At 44.5% G+C, this 6,581-nt stretch overlaps 1 pseudogene; it reads right to left on the minus strand.

Moving 5' to 3' along the window:
• Window positions 1-306: 306 nt before the first annotated feature.
• LOC108297207 lies at window positions 307-1,194 on the minus strand (annotated as a pseudogene).
• Between the last annotated feature and the right edge of the window lie 5,387 nt (window positions 1,195-6,581).

Here is a 6,581-nt window from a genome sequence, read left to right on the forward strand (position 1 = left end):
AATAATTAAAACTGAGGCTTTTTCCCAATAAAGGGGAAAAATAACCATAGTAGATCATACCCTGGTTACAAACTAATTACCACATCCTATACAATGTGGATATACTCAACACATATTCAATTATCATATGAATAATGAACGTTTGCAATTTTAAAATCACAAATCACTTGCCAATGTTGTGAATTCATAAATGTTGAAATAAATACTTAGAAATAAGCATCTTTTAAAAACCTTTAGTCTCACAGTCTTTATAGTTCAACCCAAATATTACATACAAATAATGCAGCAAATAAATGGACATTTCTGCTAATTTCCACTTGATTTCTTCATAATACTGCTGTCTGGTGTTGCATTAGTGAAGACACTTCCCATAACTACATGGGCACCCCAGAGACTTTGCCAATTCTTTTTCTGGCTTCCAGGTTCTTCGCCAGGGATTCTTAATTTTCGTTGGGTTCTTTTTTTTTAAAAGGGTTTTTTTTTTTTTTTGGCCCAAAAATGCCAAACCAGATGATGGATCAATAAAGTCAGCCCAATATCCCTAAGCTTGAAGAGCATAGCAAATTTCCTTGGCACCACTGATGAATTTTTCTAAGAGAACTTCTCTTTCAATTTCTACTTCTCCATTCTAACCAATCATATCACTCTTAGTTTTTTGTGTTACAGTCAGAATCATTAATTTGCTATTAGCAACTTCAGAAAACTGTGATTCAAAATCTCTTGCAGCAATTCTGGGCATATCTGTATTGCACACTCTACTCTGGCACTTTCAAAGTAAGTTTCTTTGCTGTTAATTTTGTGTTCAACAGGTGCCTCATTACCCTAAAATTCATTCACACATTGTGCCATTACAAACTTGTCTTTCACCTGATAAAGGTTCTGCTAGACTATCAGGCAAAGTTTTATGAACCAGGCTTTCTTCAGTGAAACCGTCCCATTGAGGTGACAATCAAAACCTATGTTCCCAGGAAGCTGGAACCTCTATGTTGAGGTCCAACTGGTCCCATAGTTTCATCAGTCCACACTGTTTGAAAGCATGTATCTGGAGGTGCAGAGGTCACATGAGACTCTTCAGAACCCGATGATCCTGTAGTTGAAAAGTCTTTGAGATTGACAACCCTTTTAACTAAAGAGTAAAATCCTGGGCAATAGGAAGCCAGTCTGGCACTGTTCCAAACAAAGCACATTGCCCATCTCTACTGGAAAGGACGGTTCGCAAAACAGGTTCCCTTTGGAAAGTTATTCCTGTTACCACCACTGCCTCCAGCTGTCCCAGAACCTGACTCTTTTGCTGTCAAATAGTGGCCCGAATCCTTACTTTTTCATGAGAATTTTCAGGAAGGCATTTAAGTGTTTTTGTCACTAGAAGATGTATCTCCAGTGAAGATGCTCCTGCCTCCAGAAAGCTCTGACATGGTGTAATTAAGTCAGGAACCTTTGGTCCTCTCTGTTCTTTGGGGTGCAAAAGAATGAGACAGACAGGCATGTGGAGGGGGTGCCAGGACATCCTGGCCAGTGGAGGTATGTCATACAGTGGCTGCCTGTGCCACACTGGCTGCTGAATATATGTCACCCTGGACACACGCTTGCCAGTATGGGGTGGGACATGTGGCAATCATATGGGTCTTAGCCCTGGTAACGTGGACATGGATCCAGTGGTAACTCTCACCTTTGCAGCTGAATCTCTCTTACGTGCTAATCCACATATTTGCCAGGACTATAATGGTTCACTCTCTATTTTCTGTAACAGCCTCAGATTAGAGCAGTGGGATAATTTCCTACTCTGAATGACTGGTTCCCCGTGCCCACCAGATGGCTCAGTCCACCAGGACCTCGTCCAGTCCTGAGGAAGCTGATCCCCATTGAAGACAGCAGGCAGCCTGCCTGTGTATAGTCCCACTCCTCCCCAGGATCTCAGAGACCTCCCTGGACCTCCGAGGGTCCCATCCTGCATCCCTTCCTTCTCCCTCTGCAGAGCAATCTCCACCATCCCTCTACCTTCAGCAGGAGATCCCCAGATATTGCCTCATCTCTGAGCAGCCACAGCACCCCTGCCTGTTACTGATTTATTTAATCATGTCCTTCCTCAAAAAAGCACTTAGGTCTCATAGAAGGGGCTCGTAGCTTCAGTCAGGGATCCATGAATTCCTCAAATTGGTGTTTTATTAAGAAATATTTTAGTGTGTATGTGGAATGAATGCATAAACAAATGAAAAGGAATATGCTTAAAATACTAAACCGTCTTCTGAAGGGACAGATAAGATCTGGATTCCTGGTAAAAGTCATTCTCTCTAGACTTTTACTTTCTATGTGGAAGAAAATCACAGGAACCACTAACGTGTAGAATGATTTACTTACAGCTAAACTTAAGAGTTTAACAGGGGACTTTTTCACAACTTACCCATCACTTGATCCTCCAAAGCTTCCAAGTTATGGAAAGGGGAAAGATGATGCTTCTCCGTCGAGAAGCAGAACAGCTCAGGGTGAGAAAGGCCCCCGAACAGACCGAGTTGCCCACATGGTCCATGGAGCCTCAGCACTCAGGACGGCGTTCGTCAGCCTCCCTGTCCCAGAAAAGGCCTCCACAGGGCAGGAGTGGAAATCAGAGGCCGGCTGAGGAAGGAGAAGCCAGAAGGTGTCCCTCCAACCCAACAGCGAAAAGGCCCGCGAAGCCGTCAGACCGTAGTTCTTCCGAAGCCGCTGAGGAGCCGAGTCCAGGGTGGCCGAGCAGCCTGGAAGGCGTAGAACGACCTGGGCACAGGCGGGAGCCCGGGCTCAGGTGGAGCAGGCACAGAGGAAGAGGCGCTGCAGGCCCAGGAGAGCTCAGATCCAGCGTTTAACACACGGACGGGGTGCCGCACGCTCAGGACTCACGTCCCGCGTTTGACATAGGCGGACCCGGCGCGGGGCGGCCCTAGGCTGCAGAGGCCGGCCAGCCCTGTGCGCTGGAAGCGCGTCCCCTGCAGGAGCTGCCGGAGCTCCACTGGCCCTACGGACTGGCGGGCGGCTCCCAGGACGCTCCCGGGTGCAGGCGCGGGGCCCTCGGCTGGAAGAAAGGCGCAGAGCCCACCCAGACCTTTCCCGCCTGTTGAGCCGATGCCACCCGGTGGGGGCGGCAGACCTGCTGTTGGCAGGGCCCAGGCAGATGGGTTGTGGCGGGAGAGGTGAAGGGGAAGCGCCCACTCCTGGAGGAGACGCAGTAAACGGCTGCACCCAGACCCCTGAAGGTCCCCTCCGTCCCCCGCAGGACCCACCACCCCACATGGGCAGCGGGGAGCTGTGGTGGGAGGAGGTCACTGAGAAAGTGTGGACTGTGCGTCCAGCAACACGGGCTTCTCAGACTGGGGGCTGCATGGAGAGCCAAGTCTGCCCACCCTCAATTCGCAGCCTCAGGAAACCACCTGTCACAGCTGGCTGAGGAGAAAAAGCCCCAGGGCTGCCAGTGGGTACAGATGCACAGGGAAGGCTGAAGATGGCACCACGCAAGGTCACATAAGGTCACGCTGGAGGTGCCGGAAGCCAATGCTGCCAGGAAGGGTGCCATGGATGACACAGCTCAAGCCCAGCTCACCTCTGACCAGACCAACTCAGCACCACACCGGGGCCTGAGAGGAGGGGAGCTGAAGGCCACACATCATCACATGTGCCTCAGCCCCTGCTGCTCTGGGCAGGTTGTCTGGCATTCAGAGATTATGCAACACACACACACACACACACACACACACACACACACACACAAAACCACTGTCAACAGACACAATAATCAACAGGACCAGACTCAGAGATGACTTAAATATTGAAACTTGCTGTCTGTCGTGGCCACTATGGAGGATGGATTCTCACCCCAAGTTTGGTTCACATGTTGAAACTAATGAGGCCAACACATACCACAGGAGAGTGTTAAAAGGTTTATTTTACCCACATAGTGAGACATTCTGGGGAGAACAGGACAGATCTCCCTTGCAGGCCCAAAATTGGCTTGAGAGAGCTGGAAGAGTCCTGAGGATTCATGGTGGTAGGGGATGGCCCCAGGTGAAGATTCCTGTGCACAGGAAGGGCTTACATGGCTTGAATCTCCTGCAAGCACCAGAGGAGGGAAAACCTGGGCTTTCTTGTCAGCACACCCAAATGCTTGGCAGAGGGAAAGAGGGAGGGCTAGAGCTCAGAAGCTGTCAACAGTCAAACACCAAAAAATGGAGACAGATTCTTTATGACAAAGATACAGATAAATAAAAATTTACAAGTAAATAGTTAAAAAATAAGCAAATAAACTAACAATTAAATAAATGGATTTATCACTAACATATGCTCTAGTGGAAAAGGTGGCAACATGCCTGAATACAGGGGGAATTTCAGCAGTGAGAAAGAAGTTGTGTGAAAAAGATAAAAAGGAAATCATAGATATGAGAAAGCATGGCAAAACAGGTGAAGACTTTCTTCAGTGGGATTATTAGTCAACTCTATAGCTGAGGAAGGAAACCATGAAATTTGATAGGCCAGTAAAATGACCCACAATGGAACACAAACACGTAAACAAACAAAAAACATTATCCAAGGCCTGAGTGCTATCAAGCACACTAGCACACATGTGATTGAGGCCTAGAAGTAGGAAAGAAATAGGTCAGAATGAATACTTGAAGATATGATGGTTCAAAGTTTTCTAAAAATTACAAAAGACATTGAAATAGAGATCCAGCAAGCTCCAAGAAGCCAAGCCAAGACACCAATCAAGATTCTTTGCTTGACCAAACTTTAACCATGCTCCCTTGGGCCTTCTACCCAACAAGGCCTGTCACGTACTTCCCTGCATAATGGAGTTTTAATAGGAGTACTGTTAGGAAGGTTTAGGAGAGAATTCTTTACCCCTGATACCTGACATCTGATCAAACTTCTTACCTCCACCATCCCCCAGGTGATGCCTGACTGCCTACCTGTCTGCCTCTGGTAAGAATCCCATCAGGTTAGTTCAGCCAGAATCCTCCCAGACTTGATGTCTCCTCTTGTCAATTTTCCATCCATCCATGTTCCCCAAGACTCTATTTTGTTTTTTGGCTAAAAATCTCCACTTGTTCTGGTTGTATTTGGAATTGAGCCCAGCTCTACACTGGAGTCTCTCTTTCCCTGTAGTTTTATGAATAAAATCTATCTAATCCTAACCCTAACCCCTAATCTTTAACTCTAACCCTAAACCTTAATCCTAACCCTAGCCCTAACCCTAACACAGTTCTGCACACTGTGTGATGCCCATCATAATCTACTCAACAACTCCCTTCCTGCCTCTACCATACAGCTTAAGGCCCCCTGCTCCCTTTCTTACAACCTCAATCAGAAGATCATGTTTTGGTCTTTGGTTTTTCCCCCAGGGCACATACTTTTTAATAAACTTCTACAGTGAGATGTATCATAATATCTTGAAATTATTTACCTGTATGTCTAGCCTGATCCACCATCTCCACCAGTGAGTGAGCTACACAGGAGAGAAACCACATTTTATTCATCTTTATGACTCTAGTACTTGGCATCAGGAAAGAACATAAGATGGGTTTATAGAATTTAATAATAATTTTGATTAGTTTGATTGTCATTTTCATCTCAGTGGTTTAAAGCAGTTTTTAAAATAAAACAAAATAGCCATAGACATAAGATGTGCCTTTACAGATTCATCCTGAGTGGCTCTGAGTCTTTGATAAGCCACTTAGCTTTTCTGAGATCCAAATTACTCATGTGTGAAAAGATGAGGAGATCTACTTGACCAACTTTACCCACTTCATGGGTAAGGGTGATAAGCAATCCTAAAAATAACAATCAGCATGAAGTTTCCAAAATCATACATTCACATTTCTAAAAACTACTCATTTAAAAAGTACCTTCATAAACAAGGTATTTTATACTGGCAAAAAAAAAAAGAGGCCTAAATAACATGTCAGTAAAGCTCTTTTTAAGTTGTAAAGCATACATGTGAAATAATATGGCTTTTAGTTTCTATTATAATAACTATAACCCGGTTTCTTCTTGGATGTTGTGCATTCTTGACCTCCAACCTCTTAAAGAATAAGCAGTGGGACTGCTTCAGCTGCACTGTATACTTGCAAAGTTAAATTCTGGACCAAAAACAGTGTTGCAGAAAGGTAATTTTATTTAGGTAGAGAAAAGAGAAGGAAAGAAGAGAAAGGCTTCCACGAAGAGTGTGGAAGGGGATTCCAGAGGGGAAATCCCAGAGGGACCTCCCACCGTGTGGGAGGGGATTCCAGAAAGTTGGAAATTTGGTGCAGGTGAGGGAGCATGGATTTTTATTTATTTTTTTTTTTTTGGAATAGTAAAAAACGTTATGTTTATTGGTCCTTATCATTGTAATCCAGATGCTTTAACTATACATTTTTCCTAAATTTAATTAAACATATTCATTTTCCCTATGAGCTTATATTAGCTTACAGCAGAATGATTGTTTATTATCTACATTTTATATTTTTATAATATCATAGATATTAAAAAACAAACATTATCCATTGAAAATATTGTGTAAATAAACATTAATATTTGTCACATGGTTTCAAAGCCAAAATTACTTCTTTTTTTTTTTT

Source organism: Cebus imitator, unplaced genomic scaffold (assembly GCF_001604975.1).
Source record: "Cebus imitator isolate Cc_AM_T3 unplaced genomic scaffold, Cebus_imitator-1.0 Scaffold780, whole genome shotgun sequence".
NCBI classification, from domain to species: domain Eukaryota; kingdom Metazoa; phylum Chordata; class Mammalia; order Primates; family Cebidae; genus Cebus; species Cebus imitator.